The 12,293-nt window shown below is 41.6% G+C and overlaps 1 protein-coding gene across 9 annotated transcripts in view; it reads right to left on the reverse strand.

Annotated features, from left to right (window-relative positions):
- LOC106577444 (leucine-rich repeat and calponin homology domain-containing protein 4) overlaps nucleotides 1-12,293 on the reverse strand; it is a 76,886-nt gene that overhangs the window by 1,079 nt on the left and 63,514 nt on the right. For 2 of the 9 annotated variants that reach the window (XR_006760452.1, XR_006760447.1), the window contains 7 exons: nucleotides 4,085-4,156; nucleotides 3,846-3,900; nucleotides 2,481-2,560; nucleotides 2,180-2,384; nucleotides 1,884-2,021; nucleotides 1,616-1,692; nucleotides 1-1,247 (listed from right to left, as the gene is read on the reverse strand). The exon at nucleotides 1-1,247 is cut by the window's left edge and continues 1,079 nt beyond it. The gene's annotated coding sequence lies outside the window, so the exon portion shown is untranslated. Of the gene's footprint in view, nucleotides 1,248-1,615; nucleotides 1,693-1,883; nucleotides 2,022-2,179; nucleotides 2,385-2,480; nucleotides 2,561-3,678; nucleotides 4,157-12,293 lie in introns of all 9 variants that reach the window. The other 7 variants (XR_006760453.1, XR_006760448.1, XR_006760454.1 and 4 more) reach the window with 5 other exon arrangements.

Consider the following 12,293-nt stretch of genomic DNA (forward strand, 5'->3'; position numbering starts at 1 on the left):
AAGATTTGAAATTATTCTGTACCGTCGGTTAACACATTAAAGCATCGGTGTCCTGTAGCAACACCACCCCTCGTGGTCACAATCAGACATAGCAGACAAAAAACGGTGGAAAGCATTGGTCAGTGAGTGGTCTTATAGTCAGCCAGTCATAGGAAGCATTAGTGATGTCTCATTTGCACAAACTGGCCTCCATGAAAAAATGTCAAATCTTTCAGCAAATTTTAGAGGCTTATTTACAAAATGTCCTCTTATTTGAAAGACATCGAGTAATAGAAAAGGTAGAAAAATACACTATCCCCTCAAGGGTTACAACAGGTGTTTACAGTTCTCTAAGTAGCTTTCCCTAACTGGAGACAGGACATTCTGTGCATCAGAGGGGTAAAGACTAGGGCACTATGCATAGGCAGTCCTGTAGGGAAGCCCTTTAAAAATGTCCATTATAGTGTTTAGTTTTACTGTATGTCTGTAGTGTTTTCACAAATGTATTTCTCTGCTATTCATTCACATAGGCTGTCATGTCAGAAGGCACCTTTAAAGTAGGGTATTTTAGCTTATATAAATAGGTGCCTTTTTCGTGCCGATGGTCCAGAGGAGTACCTTTAACTTTAAAGGGCACATCTACTCAAAGGTTGCTGCTTTTAATATCATATGGTTTCCTGTTGAGCCCAACCACATCAGCTGTTGTAAGTATACACAGTGTGCTCTGCTGTGATGTGTGCTGTGTGCGTCATCATGTGTCATGTACTTTTTAGGAGCAGCTATGGGGTTGGAGGGAGCAGCTGACAGTCCTTCCTGTGTTGTGGGCCTCACTCTCGCCCTGCATACCTCACGCCAGGGCAGTTGAATGTTTGTGTGTACGAGTCTGTTTTGCATGTGCGTTTTTTGACAATTCATGGTGGATCATTTCAATCCTGGTTATATGAATGTTCGCATTAGGTGGTCAAATTCACGTCAGTGTCAGTCCAAGTGAGTTTACGCACTCTCGCACCGTTTCTCTCACACACACAATCCCTCAGTATCTATGCAACCAGTTGGTAGTAGAGTGTGTAGATCAGAGCCATGGCCAGGCAGTAGAAGACCGGGAAGCCCTCCGAGACCAGTGAGAGGTCAGGGGTGTGGGGGTCGACTGTCTGGGCGGTACGAGTCTCACCCTTTGCCTCCCCCTCATATTTCATGAGGGCCGCCACACAGCGCAGCACAGCAGGCAGCTTACAGAGAAACACGTCAGAGCACACAGACACCTCCGTCTGAGAGAGAGAAAGGATGAAGAAAGGCAGAGGGGAAGAGTAAAAAGATGGAGATGGAGAGAGAAGGAAGATTGGGTTAGAAAGGAGATGGAGAAAAGGGGAAAGAAAAAGAAGAGAAATGGCGAGAAAGGGATGAATGTGAGATGACATAGAAAACAGAGATGCAAAGGCATACAAAATTTGCTTTAAGCACATAAGGCTTAGCTAAGAAAAATAGTTAAGTATTACTGGATCATTGCAAAGCTGCAAAAAAAATACTGAACATAAGTGATCAGGGGGACGTGATCATATTTTTAGATCTGATGAACCAAAGTAAGTCGACAAGAGGAGGAAGAATGTGTGAAAAATAGGGAGAAAGGTGTTCTTACTCAGGGACCCCCAGCTTGCGACAGGCAGCGATGAAGTTCTCCACATTGAGACGACACTTGGCAGTGCTCAACTTTGGCTAAAGAGGCAGAGAGACTGAACATCAGAGTCAAATACACAAATACTTACATAACAGACAACATTAAAACAAATACCATATTCTTTACTTTTATTTTACTGGTACTCAAATCACCTGAAGTCCCTGTCTACTCACTGACAAATATATCCTAAAGTGAACAGAATTTTACAATAAATCTTTGATTGGCCCACCACTGCTGGGGAGGGGATGTGGATGATTGACACTGCGCGGGGCCGCACGTGATTGGCCAGCTGGCAGAGGACCGTGCCATTGGACAACACCTCCCCTAGATCCTCTGGTAGGGTGGTCTTCAACATCGACTCTAGAGTCTGATAGAGAGAACGAGAGTGACAGATGGAGTGAGGGCGAAAGAGATCGAGAGATGGAGAGAGAGAAAGGGAAAGAGTACATGTGAATAGGAGAAGCATTAAAGAGAAAAAAACTGTAGGGAAGGATATGATACAACATGAGGTACACTATGCAATACCTTGTGTAGCTTTATGACAACTGGTCTCTCCTCTCTTCGCAACGAGGAGAGCAACTCAGTACGCCTGCCTCCACCAGACTCTGTGTAGAGCCTGAGATAGAGACCTGACTCTTGACGCTGAAGCGCGACGAGGTGCGGAACAGGAAACTGTAGGGTTTCTGTGTCAGGCCTGGAGGGGACGATGTCTTGGGAGACGACGGACCCTCTGATAAACACACAAACTTTGTGTTAACTAACATCGGAGTTGTCAGTACTAGGAGATTGGAGGTCTGTATTGGTGTTTGTGTCAGTGTGTGTGTACCTGATCGGCTAACAGAGCGCTGAACGAGTGGCGTATGAGACGATGACACCTGATATGGATGTGCACATCTGATCTGCACTCTGTTGGAGAGGCAAAGACCAATTACATTATTTACATCAGGTGTGGGATATGTAGCCTGAGTGCCAGCCTGTTTGTGCTATCATGCCAACTCCTTGTCACTCATTAAAAAAGTTTGGCTTGACAATGACAGAAACGGAGTTGGCAAGAGCACAAACAGATCTGGGAACAGGCTATGGATTATACTGCTGAAATATTAAATAGTAGCACAATAACCATCAACACAAAAATAAAGTAAAATAATAGAATAACCATCAAGACAAAAAGAAAGTAAAAGAATAGTCGAAGAGAAATTGAGTACCGTAAATTCCGGACTATAAGCCGCAACTTTTTCCCGACGCTTTGAACGTCGCGGCTTAAACAATGACGCGGCTAATATATGGATTTTTCCCGCTTTAAAAATTTTTTGGTCCAAAAAAACACATTCTGTGACGTGCTCGGTTTTTTGCCGGCATGAAGCTTTCATTAGACCAATGAAATTGCCGAATGTGTTAAGGTCAAACAGTGACGAGAGCGACAATGAAAACGATCCAATATCGGATGAAGCAATTCTGAGGCTATTCAACTCCGACACCGAAGGAGATGACTTCAGTGGTTTCAGTGCACAGGAGGAGGAAGATAGTGACCAATGACTTTCTTGGTAGGCTACTGTTTACTGCAAATTTTTTATTTTTTGTTACAAGCCGTGTTTCGTTAAAGCCTATTTATTTTTGTTACAAGCCATGTTTCGTTAAAGTCTGTGTAAAGTTCATTTGTTTCAATGTACTGGTAGGCACTGTGCGGCTTATTTATGTTCAAAATATATATATTTTTTAAATTCAGTGGGTGCGGCTTATATTCAGGTGCGCTCAATAGTCCGGAAATTACGGTATATGCCAGGGTTCCCTAATAGGCAGCCCAATGGCCCACAGGTGATTTTATTTGGCCACGCAAGATCTGGGCAAAAAAAAATAAAAGATGTTTAGTTAAAAGGGTGTAAAATTAACAGGAAATCAGCTCAAAGTAATTTTAATTTAGGAAATATGTTCCCAAGTATTCCCACGCATAAATAGAGAGGCATATGTGATAGAAACCCCAGGGTTAGAACTGAATTTGAAGTGATTCTGTTATTGTCAAATACCGTTTGGGCTTCTTGAAGTCAATTTGCAGTGTACAAGTTATTTATAACTATGTTCTGGCCCCGCCATGTTCTGCTCTCAAGAAAAAAAATCAACCCATAGCTGAATGTAATTGGGGAATACTGGTATATGCTGATGAAAGTTTTAAAAAGGTGGCTGAGAGACTGACTGCACATCGTTGTCAGAGGCCATTCTGGGAGTGGCGATTCTCTGGTGAGCCACCACTAGAGGGAGACAGATAACACAATCAGAAAGCAAATACTCAAACCACAACAGTCCAGCACTGTGCACTCATCTGCTACTAATAAACATAGCAGGGCTTTCGAAAACACATTTCACACATGGATCAATTCAGGCAGTACAATTTCTCAGTCCCTGGACTAGCTCGTTTCATGTAAGGTATCTTACCTTTAGCTACTTCCTGTTTGTGACAGCGTTGGCACATGACTTCCTGTTTGGGCTGTCGTCCTCTTCAGTAAACTGGAAGATGTTTATCAAAATCAGAAATAAAATGGAAAGGTGGTTGTTTCCATAGAAAGACCACTGTGATGTCTATAACCTGTGTTACGACTACCATTTTGTTCAACGTTTGAAGAAGTGAAATATTCACACACAGATAACCGTAAGTCCACCACCACCACATAAGTTGACTAGCAACTAGTTCTATCACAACCCTAGTACTTTACAATGGAATGCAATGTAGCAGAATGTTCATTTTCTTTTCAAAATTGGTTGAATGATTATTTTTACCCAGGTGAGATAAATTACACAGTAAACGAGAAACATTGCCTCCAACCAAATTAATTTGAAATAATTGGGAGTATATCAGCTTTAATATTGTAGATAGATTGTGGCTTCCATCAATGTAATTTTCTGCATAATTTACAAACCCCCATATATATATATATATATATATTTTTTTTTAAACATATTTTCCTTTTTTATTATTTTCCCCTAAATCTACCACCACTCCCGTAATTGGAATGAACTACTTAAATATATTTTCCTTTATATTATTTTCCAATAAACCTACTTGGTGTGAACTAATGGACAACAGTGCTTAGGCTTCCACTTCCAGCTTATATATACACACACACAACATACATTACAGGCACAGTACATTTTACATTAGTTATCTTTTGATTGGTTTTAGTCCCAGCTTTCAGCTACCCTCAACCCCTCCCATCTATCTCTGAAGACCATCCAGTTTTGATTTCCAGCTGCCATATATTTTCTCACAGTATAGTGATGTTTCACAAAAGTTCTGAAGCTTTCTATTCTACAGATTGTAAATTAAAGACGGTGCATTCGGAAAGTATTCAGACCCCTTGATTTCTTTCACATTATGTTACAGCCTTATTATAAAATTGATTAAATAAAAAAAATCTCAAACCTCAATCTACACACAATACCAATGCGAAAACAGGTTTTTAGAGAAGTTTGAAAATGTATTAAAAGTAAAAAAATAGAAATACCTTATTACATAAGACCCTTTGCTATGAGACTCGAAATTGAGCTCAGGTGCATCCTGTTTCCATGAATCATCCTTGAGATGTTTCTACAACGTGATTGGAGTCCATCTGTGGTAAATTCAATTGATTGGACATGATTTGGAACAGCACAAACCTGTCTATATAAGGTCCCACAGTTGACAGTGCATGTCAGAGCAAAAACCAAGCCATGAGGTCGAAGGAATTGTCTGTAGAGCTCCGAGACAGGATTGTGTCAAGGCAAAGATCTGGGGAAGGGTACCAAAAAAAATTCTGCAGCATTGAAGGTCCCCAAGAACACAGCGGCCTCCATAATTCTTAAATGGAAGAAGTTTGGAACCGTCTGGAGGAAACCTGGTACCATCCCTACGGTGAAGCATGGTGGTTGCAGCATCATGCTGTGGGGATGTTTTTAGTGGCAGGGACAGGGAGGATTGAGGGAAAGATGAATGGAGCAAAGTACAGAGAGATTCTTGATGAAAACCTGCTCCAGAGTGCTCAGGACCTCAGACTGGGGCGACGGTTCACCTTCCAACAGGACAACAACCCTAAGCACACAGCCAAGAGAACACAGGAGTGGCTTCGGGACAAATCTCTGAATGTTCTTGAGTAGGGCTGTGGGGGTCACAACATTTTGTCAGCAGGTGATTGTAAAGCAAATAACTGTCGGTCTCACGGTAATTGACTGTTAATAACATAAATATATTTAGCATCTCCTGGCTTCCACACATTGCCTACAAGCCACTGATGCAGACCTTTGGAACATCTACATTTTAAAAAGTCTAATAAATCCATGTAATATAGCCTACACCTTCACAATAAATCCATTATTTCTTTTAGACAGGTCTAAAGAAGCATGATATGAAGAAAATCTAGTCTATTTCAGAAGAACAGAACAGCATACTGATCTGACTATGCCAAATGGCTGTGGGCTACACTAGTTCATTTAGCAGACAAGATTTGCTTAGAATTCCATGGCATTATTTTACATCATGAAGAATACAGTGGCTTGCAAAAGTATTCACCCCCTTTGACATTTTTCCTATTTTGTTGTATCATTTGATTTCCACAACATGCCTACCACTTTGAAGATGCAAAATATTTTTTATTGTGAAACAAACAAGAAATAAGACAAAAAAAGAAGAAAACTTGAGCGTGCATAACTATTCACCCCCCCAAAGTCAATACTCTGTAGAGCCACCTTTTGCAGCAATTACAGCTGCAAGTATCTTGGGGTATGTCTCTAATAGCTTGGCAAATCTAGCCACTGGGATTTTTGCCCATTCTTCAAGGCAAAACTGCTCCAGCTCCTTCAAGTTGGATGGGTTCCACTGGTGTACAGCAATCCTTAAGTCATACCACAGATTCTAAATTGGATGGAGTTCTGGGCTTTGATTAGGCCATTCCAAGACATGCTAAGTTTCCCCTTAAACCACTTGAGTGTTGCTTTAGCAGTATGATTAGGGTCATTGTCCTGCTGGAAGGTGAACCTCCATCCCAGTCTCAAATCTCTGGAAGACTGAAATAGGTTTCCCTCAAGAATTTCCCTGTATTTAGTGCCCGTGTTTGCTTATTTTTTTCTTTAAGCAATGGCTTTTTTCTGGCCACACTTCCATAAAGCCCAGCTCGGTGGAGTGTACGGCTTAAAATGGACAGATACTCCAATCTCCGCTGTGGAGCTTTGCAGCTCCTTCAGGGTTATCTTTGGTGTCTTTGTTGCCTCTCTGATTAATGCCCTATTTGCCTGGTCCATGAGTTTTGGTGGGCGGTCCTCTCTTGGCAAGTTTGTTGTGGTGCCATGTTCTTTCCATGTTTTAATAATGGATTTAATGGTGCTCCGTGGGATGTTCAAAGTTTGCTGTGTGGTGTTGCAGACACTGGGGTCTTTTAGAACAGGTGTATATGTACTGCGATCATGTGACAGATCATATTACTTTATTTAACTAATTATGTGAAACAAGTAATTATTTTCATTTCACCAATTTGGACTATTTTGTGTATGTCCACTATATGAAAACCAAATAAAAATCCATTTAAATTACAGGTTCTAATGCAACAAAATAGTAAAAATGCCAAGGGAGATGAATACTTTTGCAAGGCACTGTACAATTGAACAAAGCTGAATAAAATAGAATGGATATTTTCTCCAAACGATTTGAGAGTGTGCACATGCGGCTATTCTGTGTTGAGTGGTTAACAAAGAAATAGGTACGCCTATATCTTTAATATAGAGTTATTAATGTAACTTTAGTTGTTCTACAATTGTTGGGCTATATGTTTAGATTTTTAATAGATTGTAAGGCTAGATGAAGCGACTCTAATGATGATTAGAAAAAAAGTCACTTGAAAGGCAAGAGCTGGTTTTTTTTGCGCAGGCTGTACACACTTCATCAGTCTCTCATTCACAGTTTGACAAGCACTTGATAATGCCTCGAATTTCATGGCGGCATACCCTTTGTGTGGCCGTAATGCACCCTAAAGAAATCCATGCCTTATGCGGCTGCATTGTGCACTTCTCCCTGATAGCTGCATGCTCTGAAGCACCTCTCACTCACATAAATCGGGTCTTTCTCACAGGCTACAAGTAAAGACAGACACATCGGGGACACAACTGCGCACGTCCTTATCCAATTCCGAGGTGCATATTGAAGATTGGAAGAACTGTCCACATTTACTTTGTCAGCCAACAAGATAAGTAGACCTAACGAACAGCAAAAGCACTAGCCCATGTCAATTGACTATCCCCCATAGTACAAAAGTTGACCTATTCTGTGCAAGAAATAAATATTACGAAAAGTATGGGGACAGTTGTGGGATGTGACAGATCCCAAATTAATACAACCACTAGCATCCAAAAAAATTAAATACGCAATGTGGCTGACGCAACAGATCAGAACGTTTAGCTTAAAATGTTGATAAACTATTAGGTTATTTCTTCACATTATAAGCACAGCAATGCACACTCAGGGAGTAGACTATAAACGCAAATGTTACATTAACAGAAAAAAAACATTATCAAAAGTGACCACAAATGCAATAAGGCATGTAATGCTTTTACTACAAAGGTGCATATTTATGGTGAAAATGATCTTCCCCAAACTTGAAACTCACACTGCTTATGTATGCCAGTTAGGCTCTACACCCCTTGTAAAGCGGATTAATGTGCTTAGTTTTAAAAAGTTATTATTTTGCCACTTTAGTTGTGATACAAACCTTATCAAAACATATAGGCCTATAGGCTAGGCTACATGGGTGTGCGACTATGATTAGAAAAAGTAGCAAAAAAAGGCATTGTTTCTTGCCTTATGCTGGGCAAATGATAATACACTACCGGTCAAAAGTTTGGACACACTTATTCCAGGGTTTTTAATTTATTTCTACTATTTTCTACATTGTAGAATAATAGTGAAGACATCAAAACTATGAAATAACACATGGAATCATGTAGTAACCATATTTCAGATTCTTCAAATAGCCAGCCTTTGCCTTGATGACAGCTTTGCACACTCTTGGCATTCTCGCAGCCAGCTTCACCTAGAATGCTTTTCCAACAGTCTAGAAGAAGTTCCCACTTATGCTGAGCACTTGTTGGCTGCTTTTCCTTCACTCTGCGGTCCGACTCATCTCAAACCATCTCAATTTGGTTGAGGTCAGGGGATTGTTGCAGAATGGCGCCGGAGGAGATGGCTTCCGTTTTACGGTCCCCTAACCAACTGTTCTATTGTGTGTGTTTTTTCATGTTATTTGTAAATTATTTTGTATATAAATGTTTCTGCCACCGTCTCTTCTCTCTGTTGAGACCACTCGATCCGTCTATGGGGAGTAGTTCGATGTCAGTCTGTGGTTGCTCACCAGAGAACACAATGTCCTTCTTAGTTGTAGGCTACTTTGTCTTGGAGTGTTCTTAGAATGGGGACTTCAGGGGTACCACCTGGTGGTGATAGGGATCTGTTCTTCACTCCCGTCTTTGGTTAATTGTCCTAGACTACTTTACATACCCAGCTGCAGACTGAATGTTTGGTCTAGTATTTAAAGTCTTCATTCGTCGAGAGTTTCAGAGGGTCTTACCATTTTCTGGTCTTGTAGTTTTAACCATTCCAACGTGTGGACCACGTCCTTTGGTCTGTATTTAAATTCTCAGCGAGTCCTTTTTAAGCACTCTGGCCTGAAAGGCGGTTCCCATCATGTTGACATGAACTCGGAGTTCACTTGGGCGTGGCTACTGACTGGGCACAAGTTTGCAAGAAAAACAATTCTCATTTAGAGGGCGAAAATCACATTGCTATCTTTTCAAAAATAATTTCATATTTAATCATGAGTTGTACAACATTTAGATGTAAATCTGATATATACAGTGCAAAAGCTCTTAAAGTTACAATGTTTCTGTTCTAATGTATTTTTTATCATTTGAATGACATCACAAAAATAGACATTAATTTCCCATATCTGTCATCATTCTCAACATTCGGATGTTGAAATATATTGTCCAAGTGTCCGCGTTTGATGTTGAAGTTTTGGCGACAAAGTCTCTCTATGTAACATAGGGATTTTTAACTTCTCAATACTGCAGGGCAAGAGAGAGAAAGTTTACGACTGGCTGCTAAGTCATAAAACTGGCACAACTCCCACCTCCTGCGGGAGAGAGGGGGCTGGTTATCTGTCCGCCAACTGCCTAGCTGATCTGGCACCTTTGATCCCCACCAAGGAGAGAGTCATGACAAGAGCTTCTAGATATCAGGACAGGGAATACTAACCTCGTACTGGAAGAAGATTTTTTCTTTAACGAGTCGGACGAGGATTTACTTCAGACACCCGGCAAGGCCCTCATGCACGTCATTCACAGGAGAAAGAGACGGAGATATCGGGGATGTAGGTCGGGGTGCCTTGTAAGGATCCGACGGTGAGTGGGTAATCTGCCTTTACCATCAATCTGATTAGCCAATGTACAATCATTGGATAATAAAATAGATAAACTACAATCACGTATATCCTACCAACGGGACATTAAAAACGAATATCTTATATTTCACAGAGTCGTGGCTGAACGACGACATGAATAACATACAGCTAGCGGGTTTTACGGTGTATAGGCAGGATAGAATAGCCACCTCCGGTAAGACAAGGGGTAGCGGTCTATGTAGATTTGTAAACAACATCTGGTGCACAAAATCTAATCCTCAAAGAAAATATGACCAAGCTTTGCCATCTTGGGTTAATAAAATGATAAAATCTTATAAACAAGGTTCTCAAGGGTTTGGTTACCTGAGGTACAGCATCTCATGATAAGCTGTAGACCACACTATTTACTAAGAGAGATTTCATCTATATTCTTCGTAGCTGTCCATGTGCCACCAGAAACCGATGCTGGCACTAAGACCGCACTCAATGAGCTGTATACGGCCATAAGCAAACAAGAAAACGCTCATCCAGAGGCGGAGCTCCAAGTGGAACGGAGGGAAACTTAAATCCGTTTTACCTAATTTCTACAAGCATGTTAAATGTGCAACTAGATTGAAAAACCTCAAGACCACCAACACTCCACACAGACACATACAAAGCTCTCCCTCGCCCTTCATTTGACAAATCTGACCATAATTCTATCCTCCGGATTCCTGCTTACAAGCAAAAACTAAAACGGAAAGCACCAGTGACTCCGTCAGAATAAAAGTGGTCAGATGAAGCGGATGCTAAGCTACAGGACTGTTTTGCTAGCACAGACTGGAATATGTTCCGGGAATCTTCCGATGGCATTGAGGAGTACACCACATCAGTTACTGGCTTCATCAATAAGTGCATCGATGACGTCCCCCCCACAGTGACTGTACGTACGTACCCCAAACAGAAGCCATGGATTACAGACAACATCCATACTGAGCTAAAGGGTAGAGCTGCTGCTTTCAAGGAGTGGGACTCTAACCCAGAAGTTTATAAGAAATCCCACTATGCCCTCCAATGAACCATCAAACAGGCAAAGCTTCAATACAGGATTAAGATTGAATCATACTACACCGGCTCCAACGCTCATCGGATGTGGCAGGGCTCGCAAACTATTACAGACTACAAAGGGAAGCACAGACGCGAGCTGCCAAGTGACACAAGCCTACCAGACAAGCTAAATTACATCTGTGCTCGCTTCGAGGCAAGCAACACTGAAAAACATGCATTAGAGAATCAGCTGTTCTGGACGACTGCGTTATCACGCTCTCTGTAGCCAATGTGAGTAAGACCTTTAAACAGGTCAACATTCAGGGTCAGACGGATTACCAGGACGTGTTCTCCGAGCATGTGCTGACCAACTAGCAAGTGTCTTCACTGACAATTTCAACCTGTCCCTGACAGTCTGTAATACCTGTGGTCTTAGTGCCCATATGTTTGTGGTGGTAAATAAACAGCCATGAAAAGTATAGCTGAGAACTCTAGGCAAGTAGTGTGCCCTGCAATTTATCACAATATACTCTACTTCAGGCAAGCAAAATCTAGACAATCCCTTATATTTCGTGCACCAGCTGTTTACAAATATGCACAGACCGCCACCCCCAACCCCTTCCCCCTCCCCTCATCTGACCGGAGTGTGCTGTTCTATCCTGCCGGTGTAGCATATATCCCGCTAGCTGAATATCCATGTCGTCATTCAGCCACGATTCCGTGAAACACAGGATATTACAGTTTTTGATGTCCCGTTGGTAGGATATTCGTGATTGTACCTCGTCTAGTTTATAGTCCAATTATTGCACTTTGGCGAGTAATATTGATGGTAACGGCAGCTTTCCAACTTGCCTTCTGCGGGTCCGGACGAGGCATCCGGCTCTTCGTCCTTTGCGTCGCTTCCTTTTGCGAATAATTGGGATGTCTGCCCTGTGGGGTGTTTGGAGAATATCGTGTGAGTCCTGCTTGTTGTTGAAAAAAATCTTTGTTTAATCCGAGGTGGGTGATCGCTGTCCTGACATCCAGAAGCTCTTTTCTGCAGTAAGATACGGTTGCAGAAACGTTATGTACAAAATAATTTACAAATATCGCGAAAAAAAACCCCACAATAGCACAATTGGTTAGGAGACCGTAAAACGGCGGCCATCTCCTCCAGCGCCATCTTATCAGTGCCCTCAAAGCGCATCACTAAGCTAAGGAAC

The sequence above is a fragment of the Salmo salar genome, chromosome ssa18 (genome assembly GCF_905237065.1).
Source record: "Salmo salar chromosome ssa18, Ssal_v3.1, whole genome shotgun sequence".
Classification (NCBI taxonomy): Eukaryota; Metazoa; Chordata; class Actinopteri; order Salmoniformes; family Salmonidae; genus Salmo; species Salmo salar.